The sequence below is a fragment of the Equus caballus genome, chromosome 8 (genome assembly GCF_041296265.1).
Source record: "Equus caballus isolate H_3958 breed thoroughbred chromosome 8, TB-T2T, whole genome shotgun sequence".
NCBI lineage: Eukaryota > Metazoa > Chordata > Mammalia > Perissodactyla > Equidae > Equus > Equus caballus.
In genome coordinates, this window is record NC_091691.1 from 63555180 (window position 1) to 63575704 (window position 20525).

Here is a 20525-nt window from a genome sequence, read left to right on the forward strand (position 1 = left end):
TGTCCTACTGTGATGCCTGCATGTTGCTGTGATGCTGAAAGCTGTGCCACCAGTATTTCAAATACCAGGAGTGTCACCCATGGTGGACAGGTTTCAGCAGAGCTTCCAGACTAAGACAGACTAGGAAGAAGGACTTGGCCACCCACTTCTGAAAAAATTGGCGATGAAAACCCTATGAATAGCATTGGAAGCATTGTCTGATACAGCACCGGAAGGTGAGAGGATGGCGCAAAAAACCCAAACTTGATGGCACTAATAACAAATACTCGTGGCACTATAGTCTCCCAAGCATAAGTAAAAGAGAAAAGAAGACTACAGAGGAAGGACTGGAGAGTATTGCCTTCACTCCTCCTTGTAACATTTAGGCAATCCTATTTCTACTTAATAATGAAAGTAGATAAAAGGCCTCTGAATTCTTCCCATTATGATTAAATTATTTTCAGTGTGGTACAAACTCCTAGGAGGAAGAAAGAACAAATTGGATGAAATAGTTATAAGTAGAGAGAACCAAAATATATATTCATTCCTTCATGCAGTAAATATGACTGCAGGCCTACTACTTATCAGGCATTGTGCTAAGCATCGGGGTACAATAGTGAATAAAATTCCTGCCTTCATGGAGCTTACATTGTAGTGTGAAGTGGCGAACAATGAAGAAATAATACATCAGATAGTGGAAGAGCTATGCAGGAGTAATATCAGGGTAAGCAACAGAGAATGAGGGGGGAGTGCTATTTTCGGAGGAAAGATCAGTAAGGACGTAAAAGATGAGTAATAATGTGAATATTAACTCCACTCCAGTCTAATATTTTGGTTGGCCCCACAGAATCTCAGTTGAGAATGACCGCTTATGCCATCCTTGTATAATGAAGGCAGGTGCTTGACTAAATCCCACCACCACAAATGACCATGCAGCCTTTATTTAAATTGACACCATTAGTGTGCAGATTACTGTCTTTTTTTTGGTGGCCTATTCTATTTTTGTGTGCTTTAAGTTGGAGGAGTTATCTTATTAAGCAAAAATCTACCTCCTGCAATTCCCATACAATGTGTATGCCTAAAATATGGTACCAACTTAGCAAAATACTTAATTTCTCTTGTGGTTCTCCGTGGTAAGCTATTGCCTCCCAACTCAAATCCGGACACTAACTAAAAGCTCTTCAGGAAGCTAGATAAAGAGACAGTATTTTATTTCATCCCAGGACACTAGATTTTAATTTCTAGTCACACATTAGTCAACCTAGAGTTTAAGTTAGCTGATAGAATTTAAATAAGAATTTAAACAGAGAAAGCTTTCGTTTTCTATTCCCACCCAATGTTTACATGAGGATTTTGCTTTGCAAGTTTCCAGTGGGCTGCGGCAAGAGTGGAGAGTAGGGGCGATGCCTTTAATTCAGTGGCAGTTTGGGAGGCTGCCACCCTCAGGCTCAAGAGCAGAAAGAATCACGGCTATTCAGTTCTGCATACTCCGGAGTATTCACAGAGGACAGAAGCTCAGAAGGATAGGGATGGGGCTGCCTCCAATTAGACAACTGCTTTTAATCATCACCTGCAAGATACATGCTGAAACAGGGGCCACTCCTTGGTAGGCAAGGAATGGCAAAAACTAAAGCCGGCTTACAATCCAGATATCATCCAAGTTGCAACTTTTATTGGAATCATGGATCCCAGTTGTGGTGAATAACCAGAGCCACCCCATGGCTTCCTTTAACACAGTGTTTCTACCTGAGCATCTTCTCCTTTCCCTCCTAGTCTTTCAGTCTGGGCTGACCCAGGGACCTTGGGAAAAAAAAACAAAACAAAACATAGCAACCTTCCCAAAATTGCTGGGTAGGGGAGCAACAACTAGCAGCAAGATCCTCAGAGGTCCCCAAGCCAATACCAAGGGATTTCTTGAGTGACTCTATATTGCCAGATAGAGTTGGATGTAAGTTTATCTATGTTTGCAAAGTTTATTTTTTAAATATATAATATACACATAGTCTTAAATAAAAGCATGTAAGATTGTGTAAGATTTCCATTTATTTCCTGATGCTGTGGCTTAGAAAACTGCATTCATTGAGTGGGGAAAGGAATAATATTATAATATACAACTTATTCCCAGATGCATAGGGCTAATTTACCCAAACCCCAATTTAAAAACAAAATCTTAGCAGGGCTGGCTCAATAGCACAGTGGTTAAGTTCAGCACACTCCACTTCAGCAGCCTGGGCCTGTGGGTTCAGATCCCAGGCAAGGACCTACACCACTCATCAAGCCATGCTGTGGCAGCATCGCACATACAAAAAATAAAGGAAGGTGGGCACAGATGTTAGCTCAGAGCCACTCTTCCTCAAGCATTAAGAGGAAGATTGGCAACAGTGTTACCTCAGGGCCAATCTTCCTCATCAAAAAATAAAAAATAAAAATTGTAGCATGTACTTTAAGAAAACAAAAAGTATCTGAGAATACTACTGTTGTAACAACACATTTAATTCAAAGAATCCCAAATACACATATGTACTTAGGATCTAAGTACAGGGAAAGACTGTTGGGTTCTAACGTGACGTAACAAGGGTTAACGACGTAGTGGAAATTTCTTTATCTCCTGTTAAATAAATCTCATGCAATAATGAATATGTCTGAGAACTTGGATTAGAGAGAGAGAGAGAGAATTATTGTATAGAATTTTCTCTATGAACCTAAAATCATAGGATGCCTGAAGCCATAAAAGCTGAATAATTATTGTAATTGTTTGAGATGACCTGGGTTAAAGAAAACAATTGGGAGAGGAAAGGGCATGGCTGGAGCTGAAGACAGAGGGCATCGACCACCCAGCCAGCATGCAGACCTAGGCTCCTCTGCCCTTTCCTCGTCCACCCCCTCTGCCATCAGACGCCTTCTCCCATTTATTTCCTGTGATCCCCTCCTCCCCACTCTTTGTCTTCATCTTAACATGGGATTTCCTGAACTTCAAATTTCTGCTGCTTCAAGGCATCTAGCACTTGGGATAGTAACATCCAGCCTGTGTGTTGGTAGTTGAAGAAAAGGGGAAAGGGCCTGAGGAAGGAAGACTGTTGGGAGAGACCAGCTCACTGACGGACACAGTGAGTGGAGCTCTGGGTCACCACCGGGCAGAGGGACAGGGAGTTTTCGGCTTTGGGAAATGCAGCCTGGAGCCTCCCTCTTTCGAGTCTCAACTGTGAGTTTCCTCAGAAGGCAGAGGCTTCTAAAATTGTTCAACTTTGTTAAGAAACATTAACAGATAATTTTCCAAACTACTATTTATGTCCTTACTACCCAACATAATAAAGCACATGGATCATTAAATACCGTCAGGTGGCCTTTGCTATCGTTCGCTCTTGCAGGACATCTACTAAGGGTTGCTCAAGCTTGCACCATTAGAGGAGATTCTGGTATAGGACTCTGACCTCAACTGTAATTTCCTTGGCTTTAGTAGAAATTATGGTAACACAATATTCCAGAAAACTACCTACTTGGAAAATACAGAAGATTCCATGTTTTCCCATTTCTGGGTTTTTAATCAACTAAAAACAAAGAGCTCTGCTAGGAGCTCAGGGTTCAAGGTCACTCTCTGTTACTAACCAGCTGCTTACTCTTGACAGTCACTTCACCCCCTGGGGTCTCACTGTCCCCATCTGTAAAATGACTTCTGGCACAAATGTCGATTATTCTAAATATTTCTTAGAGTAAATGCAAACCAAGGTTCTGAGTTGAGTATTACAAATCACTAATAGTGTAGGAGGGTATTTTTTAAATACCATATATTCTAGGTCTGCCTGTCCTGGCTTCCTGTTTCTGTAAGTAAACATGTAAGTGAGTTGCTTAGCTAAATAAAAGTGTATTTTCTCATTGCAGATCAATAAGATTTACCAGTCCCTGGATGAAGTGCTTGAGAAGCCTTTAAATGCCATAGTCAACTGCCGTTGCAAAGAAAAGAAAATAGATGGTTTTGGAAGGTTCATGCTGTTTCTTCATTGAATTTTAGGTGAGTGTGTCTGAGACAAAGAATATAAGATGGGCATTGAACTGTTTCCCCTTAAAATGCCTTTCTTCTTTGCATGAAAAGAAAGTGGGGTTAAATATTATCAACATTTTGCACTTTTAGTGAGGTGCCAGACAGTAAAAGACTGTGCCTTTTGTATTTTTATTTAGTTTTATCATCAGAAACCATCTGAACTATGAGGTGTGAGATGATAGAGATAAGTGTGTGAGATAAGGACAACATTTTAGAGGCTGTCCATTGGGAGATTTGATATTGCTTAAATTAAAGTAGGGCATGGTTTCGTTTTGGTGTGGGTTTTAAACTGCTGTATACAATTAAGCACACACATGTTCACACACATTGTTTTGTTTTGCCTGGACACAAAATGGGTGGATAAATATTTTTTATGTCATCATACTTAATTATCCTTCCATGCTACAGAAGACATGAACCTACAAATTGATGCTTTACAATTAGTCTGCAACGTGCCATTGTCATTTCTCAGAATGGAAAGGAATGGAGGAATTGAGTGGGTGGTCTTACTGAGGAAATTGGGTGGCTTTCCACCTCCTCCTGAGTCTAGTTTTCAAAGTGTGTTTTTATTATCTACTTTGAAGAATGGTAATTTCCAGAACATCAGAATACAGCTATATTCACAATTCTGAATAAAACAATGCAACTGACAGAGCATTGACCACTGTCTAAATCGAATCCAAAAGGCAGGGATGCTTTTGTCAATAAACTTCGGATTAACTTCAAAGTGAGGGTGGATAATTCTCTCATAATCTTAAAGGTGTGTAAATTTGGTTTATTGACATTGTATCTGGAACTAAAATGGTGATTTCATTTGTTTACAAGATGTTTGTTGAATGCAGTTCCCAGGAGCCAAACTTAGTGCCTTTAAAAATATCAGTAAATCAGTTTTCCTAGTGTAACAGTTACTCTGGAGGAGAAAATGAAAATGGAAAACTTATTTAACTCTCGATTTTCTGATTGGCCAGTCTATGCCTGTTTTGACCTTCACATCCATTCCTTGCCCTGCTCTTAGTCTGCTGGTTCCATGGGGGCTGACCCCTATGGGCTGGGTTTTCCAGCCTCCATTGCCTCCAGCTTCCCCCAGGGACCTTGAACTCTGAGCTCCAGTAATATCACCTCTTCCTTTGTCCCTTGAGACTTGTGGGTGTTAATGCCTTTGGCTTCATGCTGGGGCTAATCTCCAGGTTGGTTCATTATCCCCAGTTTAGCTCTCAATTCTTCCATCATCTGTGTAACCAATTCCCTGGATTGAATTCCATCTGCTTTAAATATTTAGTGTGTTTTCTCTTTTCTTGGTTAGAGCCTAACTGACCAATCAGTACTTTGTTAATTTCTCCAAAAATGATCGGAAGAAAAGTGAACAGGGATTGCTTGCTTCTCCCAAGGAAAATAAATGGTTCTCAGAAAATAAATTTAAAGTTACATGTAAAGTTGGGATTTTTACACTGAAAACAATTTAGCTTAAAAGATTTAAAATCATATTCTAAGCTATACAATGTTGCGGTGTTAGTTTGTTGCTATTAAGGAAGTCATTATCAAAATTCCCATCTTACGTGTCACATTAATGGGAATATTTTTTTAATTCTCAGATCCGTATCAAATATGATTTTAACGTTTTTAATATTCACTTTTCACAAACTTCTGCGTGTATGGGATAAGAACTTAATCTCAGGGCATCGATTTCATTCCTGCATTCATGTTTAAGTCTAGAGTTTCAGATCTGTTTTATTATGGATCTGATCTCTCTCTTTCAGTAATGGTTGTGTGCTAATTGAAGATGCCTTATGATCTGAACACATTTCCTTTAATAAATACTGAATATATTGGAAAGCATCGTGATCAGGATGCCAGTGTCTGTCTTTTTGGACAAGTAAACTATTTACCGTTGTCCCCACAATCCCACTCACTCTAAAGGGTGTGGTTGGTATTAAAGTAGCTTTTAATTTAATTATTTTGGCACTTCCCTTGGTTAAGTGCCTTGCTATTTTCACTTCCTTCTCATGTATTTGTGTAGACATTTTCCTTTTCAGTCTTTTCTCAGAGGTCATTGTGACTGCTCATCTGTCCATTTCAATGTATTGTGGACACACTCACAAGGACATGGTGTTCCTCCTACCAACACTCTTCATCTATTCAACCAATGTTAATGTTAAACCTGCAATGCCTAATTGCGAGTCCTTTTGGACGATGTGAAAATGCCATCATGGGCGGAAATCCTTGGACCCCTTCATAACCTAAAATTAAGAGACATAGGGATGTGTAGGGATGTTCTTTATGGTGTGGTTCAAGACGCAGTGAATAACTGACATTCTCGAAACACATCTTCCTTAGTTTGGCACCGCACTGAAAATCCTAATGATTAACATTTCTCTAGAGCTTATGGAAACGAGGCTTTATAAAGTCGTATTCAAAAAAAGCTCTTGGGAAGAGAAAGACATCCGTTAATAATACATACTCCATCACGCGTAAGTGTAGTGAATTAGCAAAGAAGAGACTCCTGAGGCAGTGGTGCAAACGTTTAGCTTCTGAGGGTTTGGTACACCCAAGTAGAAGGTGGCTCCTGAAATAATCTCACTAACATCGCAATGTTGCCTGGTGGGTAAAGGCAAACTATCATAAAAGATAAGTGAGGCTAAGCAGATCCTAATGTCATATTGGAGGAGACGGTAGGAGGAGTGGAGGCATTAGTCCTTACACTAATGAGCAACATTGTGAATGGAGATTTTAAATCACTGGTACCCGAAGAGTTCAGAAAAGTGCTTTAGCCACGATGTCATCAGTAGTGCTTCTGCTGAGCCACAGAGTGTGATGGTGGAAAAATCAGAAGTGTTTAAAGGCAGAAATCATCTGTTATCCATCTTTGTATGCCTGGAAACTAGCACAGCACTTGGCACAGCGTAGACAATTTCTAAATAAATGACTGGGGGATAAGGACAAAGGCGCAAGTGCTGGCGAATGCTGACTGAGTTCCTGCTTTATACCAAACACTGTTCTGTATACACGTATACTTCATTTCAGGCTTAAACAGCTCTATGACATAAATAATATTATTTCCCTTTTTAAAAATGAGGAAACTAGAGCCCAGAAAGGTGAAATAACCTACCCAAGGTTAAGTAAGTTGGGGTGAAATTTCAAATCTAGACAGTCTGGCTTCAGAGCCTGAGCATTTAATTATTTTGTTCCACCGTCTCTCATGTATTATAGTCATCAAGTAACTAAAACACAGAAGCAACACTGTTTATTATTTACAAACTTATGTCATACTAGAATACATCGGAATTAAGAGATCCTGCCCAGATCTTGAACAGCCTCGCTTTGAACACAAATTCCCTCTTTTCGTTGTTTCTACTTTCCTTTCCTTTTAAAATACAACTGCCTAAATCAACTTCCTAATTTATGTTCAGATCTAATCATTTCCATTCTTTAATAGTTCATTCTTAAATTAATATTTTAAAAATCCTATTGCTCCTTTCATGCCTTTGCTTGATTTAAGAATGTATAATTTTGAGCAGCCAGTTACTAAAGCTCTCCAAGCCTCAGATTCCCCACCTAAAAAGATATGTCTAATTTGTAAGGAGAACCAGAAAATAATATCCATAAAACAACAAAGTACAGTTCCTGGTACACATAGGCGCCCCAAAACAGTAGCCAACATGATCTACTTACCCTCGTGCGCTTCAATCTCAAAGCCAGTGTTGGCTGCCCCATCAACTGCGGGACAAACCTGTGTCCTGTATTCCTTAGCATGTCATAGTACAGGCACAACAGACCTCTTGAGTCTCAGCATCCACCTTTTCCCCTCCTCAGTTGACCTTTCTAGCATAGGAATGATCTCCTTCTCTAGGCCATGTTCTTTGTGCCACTACTTTAGCTCATGCTGGTTCTTCTGCCTAGACTCTCGCATCCACACCCCCTCACCGACAAGCACCCAGGCACTCTTCAATGACTTGCAATATCCTAGTCCTCTTTCAAGCTCCATCACAGCTATTGCTGTTAACGGGTTCAGTGAAGTCCTTGATGAACTCCTCCTGGCTCAACAGTTACCGGTCCGATCTCTGGATTCACACAGCCCTGTGGGCCATTTCTAGATCAGCTCCTATTGTAGACAACAGAAAGAAAAGCAATCTCCTTCAATCACTCACGGCCTCATGTAATTTCTCATGGTATCTGTCCATCTTCCCTCTGAAATTTTCATCAAGGATTAATGCCAAGTGTTTTTTTTTTGTCTCTGAATCTCTCATACCAAGCTCAGAGTAGTCTCCTTTTATGGTTTTGAATGGAGTATGGAGGACCATATTTTGAGATATGCTTGAGTGCTTCCAGTGTGGTGAAGATTGTAACACTTCATCCAGCCATTACAAGCAAAAGGAGAGCTTCATTAGGGGAAAGAGGGCTTTACAGAGAGGATCTGGGCCAGGCTGTGCCAAGCACCAAAGCAGATGCTCCACGAACAGTATCGTATTTAATTTTCATAATAACTCCTCAAATTAGCTATTATTTTCCTCCTTATTTAGATAAGAAAACTAGGGTTTCAAGAGTTTAGGTAAGTTGCCAATGTCCTGTTTCTGGTAAGTGGCAGGACAAGATTGTTAAGTCATATCTTTCCACTGCAGCAAATTGCCGTTCTCAAAGAGCTTTCCAATTTAATCCTATGAGAAGAATATGTATGTAAGATAATGCTAGAATCCTCCATTTAAAACATTTCCTGAGGAGTTAACTATTTATAAGTCTACAGATTCTTTTCTCACGGCAAATAAGTTGATGCTAAAATTAGCATTATTTCTGTTCAATGAGAGTTTAAAAGATATAGCACCTTATGGTTCTGAGACATTTGTTTAAGCAAAAACCTCATTTATTGATGTGAGCGTAAGCCTGGAAATGATGTCTAAAGCTGTAGACTGATAACGTTTTAGGGCTAAATGGTATATAGAATCAGCACTAGAGCTAAGGGCTTTTTAAGGCAAGGGTTTCTGTCTCTCTACCTTTTTTCTCCTTCAGAATATTTATGAAATGAATATTTATAGCTAATTATGAAAAGGTTTTTTGGGGGATGCAAAATAAAAATTTATGTAGACATCATAGTGACACTATTAGCGCTTCTTAAGAGAGTACATAAACATGTTCTGAATTTTTAAAAAAATCATACTATTCAAATACCATGTATAAGAATAATAATTGATATAAATAAAACTCAAAATTTTCAAAAAGCAATCTGACTTCATTTTAATTGCAAAAATCAGTATCCATAGAGAAGGAGTCCTTCTTTTTGTGAAAAATCCTAAGGATGCTTATGCCACATTTATACCTATAGTGAGCATTCATTCATTCGTTCTTTAAACACATATTACACATCTCTTATGCTCTCTCACTCTGTGCTAGGCACCTGGGAACTGAGATAAATAAAATATAATTATTCCAAGTAATATCCTAGTTGAATTTGCCACAGATTATGTCTTAGAATCATAGAATTTAAGCCTCAGAAGGGATATTTCAGATTGTCTAGCCTAGACCCCTGTCTTAGTCTGTTCAGACTGCTATAACAAAATACCAGAGACTAAATGGCTTATAAAGGATGGAAATTTATTTGTCACAGTTCTACAAGCTGTTAACCACAAGAGCAAGGCACCAGCATGGTCACGTTTTGTTGAGCACCCATTTTCTGGTTCGTAGCTGACACTGTCTCTCTGTGTCTGCCTGTGTAGAAGGGGCTAGGGAGCTCTGTCAGGCCTCCTTTCTAAAAGCACTAATCCCGTTCATGTGGGTTCTACTCTCATGAGCTAATCACCTCCCACCTCCCAATATCATCTTATTGAGCATCAGGACTTCAACATATGAATTTGGGGGACACCAACATTCAGGCCAAAGCAACCCCCTAATTTTACATTTGAGGAAGTTGAGGCCCAGAGAGGTTAAATACTACCCTAAAAATTAGCAGCAAAGCCATAGCTAGGAGTTGAGTCTCCTACCACCTAGGTCCTCTCCACCGTACTACAAACTTGTCAATATTTTGACATTCTTGATCTTATTTTCCCCCAAGAGAAGTTTCCACATGTAAAGAGAGAAGACTAACAAAATAAGGTCGATTTTGGTTTTATTTATAATACATAGAAGTATATTTACTATTCATCAAGTACTTACTGAGAATTAACTAAACATCAGGAGCTTTGCTAGGTGCTGGACATACAGCCAATCAAAACCAGAAATGTCTTCCTGGCTCACATCCTGCTTACCGTCTTGTGTGCATGTATGTGAAACCCCAGCAGAAAAGCCCTAAACTATCCTTTAATGGGAATACCAGAACAGTCCAGGTGATGACGCACATGATGCTAAAAATGGCAACTAAAGTGACTGTAACATAATCACTTCTTTAAAAAATGTAAAATGGGGCCAGCCCAGGGGCGTAGTGGTTAAGTTCACGTGCTCCACTTCAGTGGGCCAGGGTCCACAAGCCCGGATCCCGGGTGCAGACCTAGCACCACTTGTCAAGCCACACTGTGGCAGCATCCCATACAAAGTAGAGGAAGATTGGCACAGATGTTAGTTCAGTGACAATCTTCCTCAAGCAAAAAGAGGAAGATTGGCAACAGATTAACATCTGGCTCAGGGCCAATCTTCCTCACAAAGGAAAAAATGTAAAATAGTGTGATCCGTATGTAGCTTATATATTAAAACAAAAAGATACATGTCTTTGATCTACTACTGTTATATGGATAACTTATTAAAATTCCAGAGATGGAAAAGAATTTTTTAAAAAGATGAGCAGCGTATGTACACTGCTGTGTCTACCTTTGAGTAAGATAAATATACATTATCTTAGAAAAAAATGAGAATTCTATTCACCTTCCCAGGTCATGTCCCTGCCTGTTGAGTTATCTTTTGTTTGTGGATTTCTTATTTCCCCAGAAGAGTTTGTGGAATGTTATTTACCTTTACATAAGTATGAGTTTAAAAATTATGATCATGGTAAGAATAGACGGAGCAATGTTTTCCTATGAAAAACTAAGGATTGTGATGTGTTTACAAAAGTTAATAATAACGTGCTTTAATGTGAGTGCATTTATGTGAGTGACAGCTTATTGTTTTAGCTTGTATTTTAACCGATTGATTTTTGTAACTTTCAAATCCTGACTTTTAAATCTGTGCAGAGTTTATTTTAGCAAAACCTTAAACTGTGAGTCTGAGAGTTTCAAATCATCAAAGCAGATGAATAATGTAGCGCTCTATTCTGTCAGTTCCCAACAATTCTGTAACAGTGGGTTAGAAATTTTGCCGTGTTTATGTGTGTGTATGATACGCTTTCAGACTTGGATAAACACTGGCTGCAATTTTTCTTCCAGTTCTAGTTGCATAGATGTGTAAGGTGGCTGTCTTTTCCTAAAAACGTGCTTTTGTTATTATACCACTCCTTCCTAATATATATGAACGACTCTAGTATCACACAGTTTCCCTTCTGAAGTTGAATTTCTTCCCATGCAGTAGCATCCACAAAAGGCACATTTGGAGAGAAAAAAGCCTTATCGCATTCCAGATACATCCTACCTTCTTCCCATTCAGCCACAGCAAACGAGCCTCTCATGACCTCAGTTCAGTAAACCCCTGTGTTATACTACCACAGAGGTAGCCCCCCTCTGTTCGTTGACCTCCTACGTGGCCAACAATGCCACCATGATTAAGACAAAGCAAGTCACCATCTGAATCCCTGACACATTCCCACAGCACTTCGAATCCTCCTTTGGCAAGAAACACTTGTACACATTAAGCACAATTGTGAAATTACCCTAAAATAAAAACTCCCCCACTCGCTCCTGGAGTCTCCCTTCCTACAGTACGAGGAGTGAAAGGGCCAAAGAAGCAGGGCTTGTAAACCGCTGTCCTGAACACAGTTCTTAACAGGAATTCCTCCGTCTGATGAGACGGACACCGTTGAGATTTTCCATATCATCCAGCTCTGAGGCTGTTGTGTGCAGGGTTGTCACCTGTAAGCGTGAAGGCTTTTCAGTAAAATGTTGCTAATGCACTTTCTGAAAGTGATGGCCCTCCTCTTTTGTCTTACCTAATAACAAAGATAATAGTCTAGTTCAGCTCATGATTGCCTTCTCATTAAAATATTCAGAGCCCCTTCCTACTCACACATGGCGTTAGTGCTTAATGTAGACCAACTACAATAAGCTGTGGTTGCTTAGTAACCGGTGGAGGTGTGTCAAGAGTCTGGAGAAGGTAAATGAACACCTGAAACTTTGAGATTAGTTTCAGCTGGATGACCCCAACCTTCATTCTGCACTGGCCATCCCAGACATTTCTAATGGACTGGGGAAACAGTGGCTTTCTCAGAAGTAGCTCACTAAGTCATAAAAATGAGAATTAGCGTTTGACTATGCCCTTCTCTATGATCTGGTAGGGGTTCGGAGAATGACCAGAGAAGCAAAGAGCCTAGGTCCTAATGTCTTTGATGTAGTTTTTACAGAATACAGAACGCAATGTCTGCTAAGACTCATGCTCTCAGCTTTTTCCAAATGCTTATGATTCTCTTTGATCAGTTTTGGGGGGAAAATATTTCTCAGCATTTATTACATTCTTTGATACTGGTACCTTTTCCAAGTTGAGTTTTTAAGGATTCTGAAACATTTCTCCCCCTTTTGAAAGGCCGTTGTTTTAAAAAGCAATGGAGGGGCCGGCCCCATGGCCCAGTGGTTAAGTTCGCACGCTCCGCTTCAGAGGCCCAGGGTTTCACTGGTTCGGATCCTGGGCGTGGACATGGCACCGCTCATCAAGCCATGCTGAGGCGGCATCCCACATGCCACAACTAGAAGGACCCACAACTAAAAATATACAACCACATACCAGGGGGCTTTGGGGAGAAAAAGGAAAAATAAAATCTTTGAAAAAGCAATGGAGAAGCAAAGGAAAAATGGGTAGAATAAGAAGACTTTTAGCAGGATTTGAAATTAACCCATAAAATAAAAAATACCCATACCTTCTGAAGAAAACATCAACAACAACTCGAAATGCATCCATATAATGCCATTCTGTTCTAACTGGGCTCCTTGGTTTTATGCCTGGCTTCTAAAGTGCCAGAATAAAATACTAAAACCCTTGTTAAAATGTTTTACTCAAATAAAAGGGAAGGGGGACATTACATTTTTATGAAACTAGCAATGAATATACTACTGAGTTGAAAGCAAAATTCGCATGAATTTTTAATGGGGAAAAATAAGACATGAAAGAAATGCCAGCGTGGGACATTGATCCTAGTATAGGACCCCACCCTCATGTCCTGCCGTTGCATCACCCTCCTGTGCCCACAGAGAGGGAAATTTGAAAATATGAAGTACACCAGACAAGGTACACACTTCAGTGCTTGGAAAGAAGGTTGGTTTTTTATTAAAATAAGAAAAATGTCATTACTCATAGCAAAACCATGTATGTGGACTCTGCCCTATAGATCGACAGAAAATCATCTACCACTCTTTCTTGAGAGGCATACAAAGACCTGCTCACTTGACGCTAAAGCAGTGATTCTCAATGAGGGGCAATTTTGCCCCCCAGGAGACATCTGGCAATGCCTGTAGACATTTTTGATTGTCATGCCTCCAGGGGAGGGGGTGTGGAGTGCTCTTAGCATTGAGTAGAGGCGAAGACACTGCTAAACATCCTACAATGCTCAGAACAGTCTCCTAAAGAAAAGAATTTATCTGTCCCAAAGTGTCAGTAGTGCCAAGGTTGAGAAACCCTGCTCTAAAATATTGAGAACCACAATTGTGCTGTACCAGTCTCCGCATTAGGGACTGTCCATAGGTTACCTACTTAATACTCACCACCATTCCATTAGGTAAGTAGTAGCATTATCTTCATTTTCAGATAATGAGATTGAGGCTCAGAAGGTTAAGAAACTTGCTCAAGGCCATTCAATCAGCAAGTAGTGGACCCTGAATTCAAAGTAGATGAGACTCCAAGGATCAGCTTCTCTCAGGTTGATGTGGGGTCAGTGAGCCGAAGAGTCGAAAGAAAGATTTCTTGGACTCTCAAAATCTGGCAGTAGTGCTCTTTTATTTAGAGAATAGTATGGAACAGCACAGGGACAGGACCCATGGGCAGTCAGAGCTGCTGCTGCCACTGCAAACATGAGTTGAGGGTAGGGCTAAATTTAAGGCATAGGTATGTGAGTTATCTTTTTACAAGACAAAGGGAAGAATATGTAAAAGAAATTGTTAAAATGGTATCAGTGCTGGTGGCGTCTGGTTATTGGGTGGTCTTATAACTTTTAGATAAGAATCAAACCAGATTAAGTAAATGGCAGAAGCCACCACCTTAAATATTATCTTTGGCCAAAGACAAAGGAGGATGTTGGTGGTGGGAGGAGTCAGCTACATGAGGTTACCAGACAAGCACAATAAACAAGACTTAAGTCCTTGCTGTCCCCATTAAGAGTTTCTAACGATAAGGTCATCCCCCCTTCCTCCTGGTGCAAAGTGGGAGGCAGCCCCCACAGATGGAGACTTCCTTCACAAATGCAATTGTCTCTCATCAAAGGGCAAGCAAATTCCACTCCTCAGAGCCTCCTTCTCATCTGCAGTTTTTAACAGTAACCAGCCTAAAATAATCCTCATCAAGGTCACTATGCTCCTCTGTTCAACGATCCCTATACTAGCCACCTTCTGTGCTCCCTGAAACTCTGCGTCCCCAGAGGGTCCCTATTAAAAGATGCATGTGCCATCTGAGCAGGCTGACAAGAGAGTTACTCATGTCAATTTGTCTACTCCCAGAGTCTAGACTGAATTGGCTGGGTTCTAGGGACATAGACTGGATGAGAGGAGATGACATTGTCAGAACAGGAGACAATGAATTCCTGAAAAAGGAAATTTCACTTTAAGAGCCTTCTTTGGAAGATAACTTTGGAAGGGAAGATGGGATTCCAGGACAGGGCTTAGAGTACAGAAAAAGCCAAATTGTGCACCAAAGCTTTGATGGTGTGAAACAGAGAGTGCCTGAGGAAGCAAGTGTCACAGGAGGATGTGACACTCCTCCTTTAAAAGAGTGACAGGCTAATTTCTCCTGTTGGAGAAGCCCTCTTGCCTGCTTGTTGCTTGTCCCTCAGTGAATCTGAGCTACCGGAAGAGCAAGGGCAGCAGCTAGGCAGCGGCAGTGTGAAACCCCCCGGGAAATGTTGACAATCACAAAACAGGAAGCAGACAATTTACCTTAGCCAACACTTGCAAAAGAACCCCATCACCTATGGCATGTGAAAAGAAAACAGAATTCTATTTTCAGAGCATGATTCTGCTTCTTGACTCATAATCCCCTTGACCTAGTCCTTCACACGATCTAGCATCTGCTGCTTTTCCATACTTCCGGTGATGGCAAGCTGAGCCCTACTACTTTTTCAGGTTCTTCTTTGGCCATTACTCACCACTCAGCTTGTGCCCCAGCCAGGGAGAATCATTCACCATTTCCTCATTCACCAACATTTTTTGATCTGTGAGCCACAAACTTGGTGGCTTATAACAACAAAAACTTATTCTCTCAGAGTTCTGGAGGAGAAAAGTCTGAAATCAAGATGTTGGCAGGGGTACGTTCCCTCTAAAGGCTTGGGGAAGAATCCTTCCTTGCCTCTTCCTAACTTCTGGTGGCTCCTGCAATCACTGGCATTTCTTGGCTTGTGGCTGGATCACTCTAGTCTCTGCCGCCATCTTTACATCGCCTTCTCCTTGTATGTGTGTCTCTCTCTTTGTCCTCTCCTCTTCTTATAAGGATGCCAGTCACTGGATTTAGGACCTTCCCTAATCCAGTACGATCTCATCTTGATCATTTAGCTAATTACATCTACAAAGTCTCTATTTCCAAATAAGGTCACATTCTGAGTTTCTTGGTGAACAGGAATTTTTGAAGGACATTATTTGTATTAGAATGCTGCAGAGAAACAGAACCAATAGGATATATATGGAAAGAAACTTATTCTAAAGAATTCGATCACACACGTGTGGAGCCTAAGTCCCCAGGTCTGCAGTCGGAAGGGCTGAGAACCAGGAGAGCCGATGAACTAGTTCCAGTCTGAGTCAGAAAGCAGGAGAAGACTGATGTCCCTGCTCAAAGACCAAGACCTCTGGGCAGAGAGAGCAAATTCTCTCCTGCTCAGCCTTTTGTTCAATTCAGGCATGCAATAGACTGGATGAGACTCACCCATGCTGGGGGCAATCTGCTTTACTAAATCTGCTGATTCAAACGTTAATCTCATCTAGAAACACCCCGACACACCCAGAATAATATTTAAAGAGCTATCTGAGCACTTCATGGCCCAGTCAAGTTGACACATAAAATTAACCATCACACTACTCAATCCACTACCCTCCCCCCAGCAAATTTTGCTTCATATGTTCCTGGCATCACTGCCAAGGGGATTGCAATAGCAGTGGTTGACTTAGATCTGTCCTTGAGACCTATGGTGGAGGCGTGGATAAGAGTTCTGCCCACAAAGAAAAACGGAAGAATGGATATTAGGTAGGCAAACAACAAACCTGTTATGTTTCCATATATTTCTTTTTTGTGACACAGACCCACACATATTAGTTTATGCTTTGTGTTTACAAGTGACAAGAAAAAAAAATCACTCAGGCTAGCTTAACAAAACAGGGACAGTCAGGCTTCAGAAAGGGTAGATTCAGGGGTTCAGAGGTTATGCTCAGGACCTTGGCTCTTTCCCCTTTCTCAGCTCAATTTTTCTCTGGTGTTGGATTAATACTTAAGGAGGCTCTATCAGTGCAATTATAAGGAAAGCCACCAGCACTTCGCAGCATACATAATCTACCCGGCCATAGATCACAGAGAAAAGAGCTTAACTTTGTTTCCCACAGGACTTTGATTGGCTCTGCGTAGGTCACATGGATATCCCCACTACAACTTTTATCTCCATTCTGATTACTTTAGTATACTTATGGATGATCCAGTCGATACCTTCCTTGTATCCAGGAAAAATCCTTCCATTTGATCTCAGCAATCCACTTCTTTGATCACTGGAGCTAGTTATCTTCAGAAACTGAACCGCTCCCACAAGCAGAAAATAAGGTATCCCACTCTCCACACACCACATCCTACCCTTCCGGCTCTGATCTCCACATTTGCAATTCTTCATGTTCGTGACAGGGTCTTTTGGTCCTAGTTCTTTCCCACTAGTGAACAATCTCCTGCTGCCTTTACTTCTCTCCTTGCTTGCTTAGATTCCATCGTCCACCCCTTGTACAAACTTCTCTTTTATGTACCTTCGACTCCCTTGCACATCTTCCCTCCCATCATATTCAGGCAATAGCTGAGCCGTGGATGAACCCACTCCCCTGACTTAGCCATACTTTCACCTGTTTGGCTGAGCTTCGTTGAAGAAAACCACACAACTGAGCATGCTAGTATCATGCTGGGCTCACGATCACCACTTTAGGTGTGCTTCCAACACTGTGGCTAGCCTACTGTTCTTCTAGTCAGCTCACTCTCCTACTCTCCACAATGACTAGTTCATTATTTCTCCGCTTGCCTCAAACCTCTTCTCCCCATTCCTCATTCTGAGCTAGCAACCTTGCTTCTTACTTCATTGAGACAATGGAAGCCATCAGGTAGGAATTCCCTCTTTCCATTCTCAAATGTACAAATATCCCTTTATCTGCAGCCTTCAACTCCTTCTTCCCTCATGTCAGAGGAGAGGCAATTTCTCTGCCCATATTCTTGTATCACATCCCCTTTTACCCTCTTAAGAACTGAGTACATTTATTTGGTCAGCCATTTTCTCTCCCACATCATCAGTCTCTCTAGTGGGCCACACCCCTCAGCATGTAAATATTTTCCAGAGTCTCCTATATTTGAAATACTCTCCTGATTTCACATTTCCTTTCTGTTGCTGCCCCACGTCTGCTCTCCTACAAACCCAACTTTCTCCAGAAAAAGAAATTGTTTATACAGGCTGACTTCACTTCCTCACCTCCCATTCTTCTGCTGCCCCTCACCATTCCACGAGAAAGCTTCTTATTAAGGTCATCGTTATCTCCATATTCCGAAACCAATGAATGCTTTTTCAATTCTCATCTTACTCAACCTCCCAATAGCTTTCAACTCAAAGATCACCTCTTTCTTTCTGAAAACTCTTCTATCGTAACTTCCATAGAAACACGTTCACAAGGTTTTCCTCCCACCTCCCTGAGCCTTCTGTCTTGGGGAGGAGTCTTGGGCATGCTTCTCCACATATGCTCTCCTTTCCCCGTGGCTTTGAAACAATCTCTTTGTGCCTACAACTCCCACACGTACATCTCCATCCAAGCTCTATCTTCAGGGCTTCAGGCATATATAGACATAGCCTGTGTGACATCACTGCTTAACTGTCTCAGAGATGTCTCAACATGCTCCTGCACCCAGATTCTGCTGTGCAGTAAATGGCACCTCATTTCAGAATGCTGGGAGTTTTTCTTTACACCCTATTCTCGCTCACCTCCCACATTCAATCTATGACTGATTCCCGTCAATTCCACCCCCAAAATATATTTTAAATGTGTACACTTCTCACTGTCTCCATTGTCAGCATTTTGGTCCAGAATCACCAATTGGCCTCCAGACTGGTTTTACTTTATCCACTCTTGCCCTACACATATCCATTCTCCACACCATAGCTAGGGTGTTCTTTTAAAAATAAAAGTTGGATTATGTTACTCTTATGTTTTAAATTCTTCAAAAGCTTCCCACTGCACTTAGAGTAATTTACAGAATCCTTAACATGGCCTACAAAGCTCTGGTCCCTGCCAACTTCTCCATGCCATGACCCTCTGCCCTTTATGCATAATGCTCCAACCACGCTGGTCTTCTTGCGTTCCTTGAACACATCAGGCTCTCTCCCGCCTCAGGGACCTCCCATGTGCTCTTCTCTTTGGCTGAAAGGCCTCCTCCTCATTTTTGAGAGGTATCATCTCAAGTGTCACTTTCTCAGAGAGGATAGTCTTTCTTCATATCCCATTCCAAGCATGGACACAGACTTAGTTACCCACTATGAAGCTGAGAACAATTCTCAAATCTTTCCTAAAATCTTGATGATAACAGAGAGATATTATGTCAGAATATTTAAAATTAGCCATCATCATAATTATTCCTGAGACCATAGTCACACCCTTCAGAAGGGGTCCCACATTGGCTGTTTCCTCCGGGGCCACCATGTTTTAGAACCTGCTTCGCCTTCAGGTAGGAGTCCCCCTTGACCTGGACCTCATCCACCATGTTCGGAACTTCAGCACCCATTCTGCTTGGAGCTAGTCCGCAGACCCTTCCCATTCCAGTTCATAACTCATAATTTTCCAGCTATACCACCCAAAATGAACACAGTATTTTTGAGTGGCTTAGCTTCTCTTCTCTCTGCCGCTGTCTTCCAGGCTAGGCACAATAGGCCCGTTAAAATTTATCCCAAAAAAGATCATCATGAAGTCTGTAGCCTCCCTAAGTCTATGGGAAAGGATGCAATTTGAAAAGCAACAATCCATTTTAAAATCAAGTATCACATTTGTGTATGATGATACAGATCAATTTTTGTAGATATTTACAAAATATGTAAATCTACTTATTTACATAGAGATGGATATGAATAGGTAAATACAAAAATGTTAACTGTGGTTGCTGGGATTACAAGTGATTAGAAAGTATTTTTGCTCACTTTTATTTTTTAATTGATCTACGATATTTACCAAAGATATCATAAAGCCTGAAATAAATAAAACAAATAGTGTTTGTATTTAATACTTTGGAAATTATTGCTACAACTATGACAATGCAGGTGAGCAATCCGAATCGCAGGATCTAATGTGTGACTTAGGGTTTATCTCTGTTGAGTGTGTGTGTGTAGGAGCATATAAACACATAATTCTGTCTTCACTAGGATGTAAAGTGCCTTTACATCCGTAACAAGTATGAGCAGCTAATAGCCTCCAAAACTCTTTTTATCTCTGATGAACAACGTAGACTGCTAATGCCTTTCTGCTGTGTTTTACTTACAAGCTATAAATTTGATATTATATGAAAAGGTCCTTCCTAATGTCTCACCTGGCAAAAGCATGCTGTGGTGCCTTCAGTAAAACACGAAGAACACCTGCTCACCATTATTTACGTGCAGATATCCGTTCAAATGCTTAAGTGCCTCCCTCCCAGGCTTCTATGCCACTTCTCTTCCTGTTTATTGTTCGCCGTTCTATAAGGGTCTCTCCAGTTCCTCCATTTCGCACGTCACTGTGAGGTTCTAAATGGAAGGCAGTGGCCAGATGAGGAATTGACTGGTGTGAAGTGTGGAGCAAGGATAATACCTCCCACACTGACGCCGGGGAACTCCTCAACGTCGTATATGGGAGCCTTTGAAATGTCAGATGGATAGTCTCTGCAGATGCAGTATTTGCCACCACAGACACCCAGAAGGGGCCAAAGTGCCCAATATCTTTATGTTATGGGTCAATTTATATAAAATGTGTTTAACTGCCAAATGAACCTATTTTAATTC

The 20525-nt window shown here is 41.0% G+C and overlaps 1 protein-coding gene across 38 annotated transcripts in view; it reads left to right on the plus strand.

The window, feature by feature from the left end:
• Positions 1 to 20525, plus strand: part of DTNA (dystrobrevin alpha) — a 359383-nt gene that overhangs the window by 163480 nt on the left and 175378 nt on the right. For all 38 annotated transcript variants that reach the window (XM_070220869.1, XM_070220878.1, XM_070220881.1 and 35 more), the window contains exon 2: positions 3859 to 3988. The gene's annotated coding sequence lies outside the window, so the exon portion shown is untranslated. The remainder of the gene's footprint in view (positions 1 to 3858; positions 3989 to 20525) is intronic.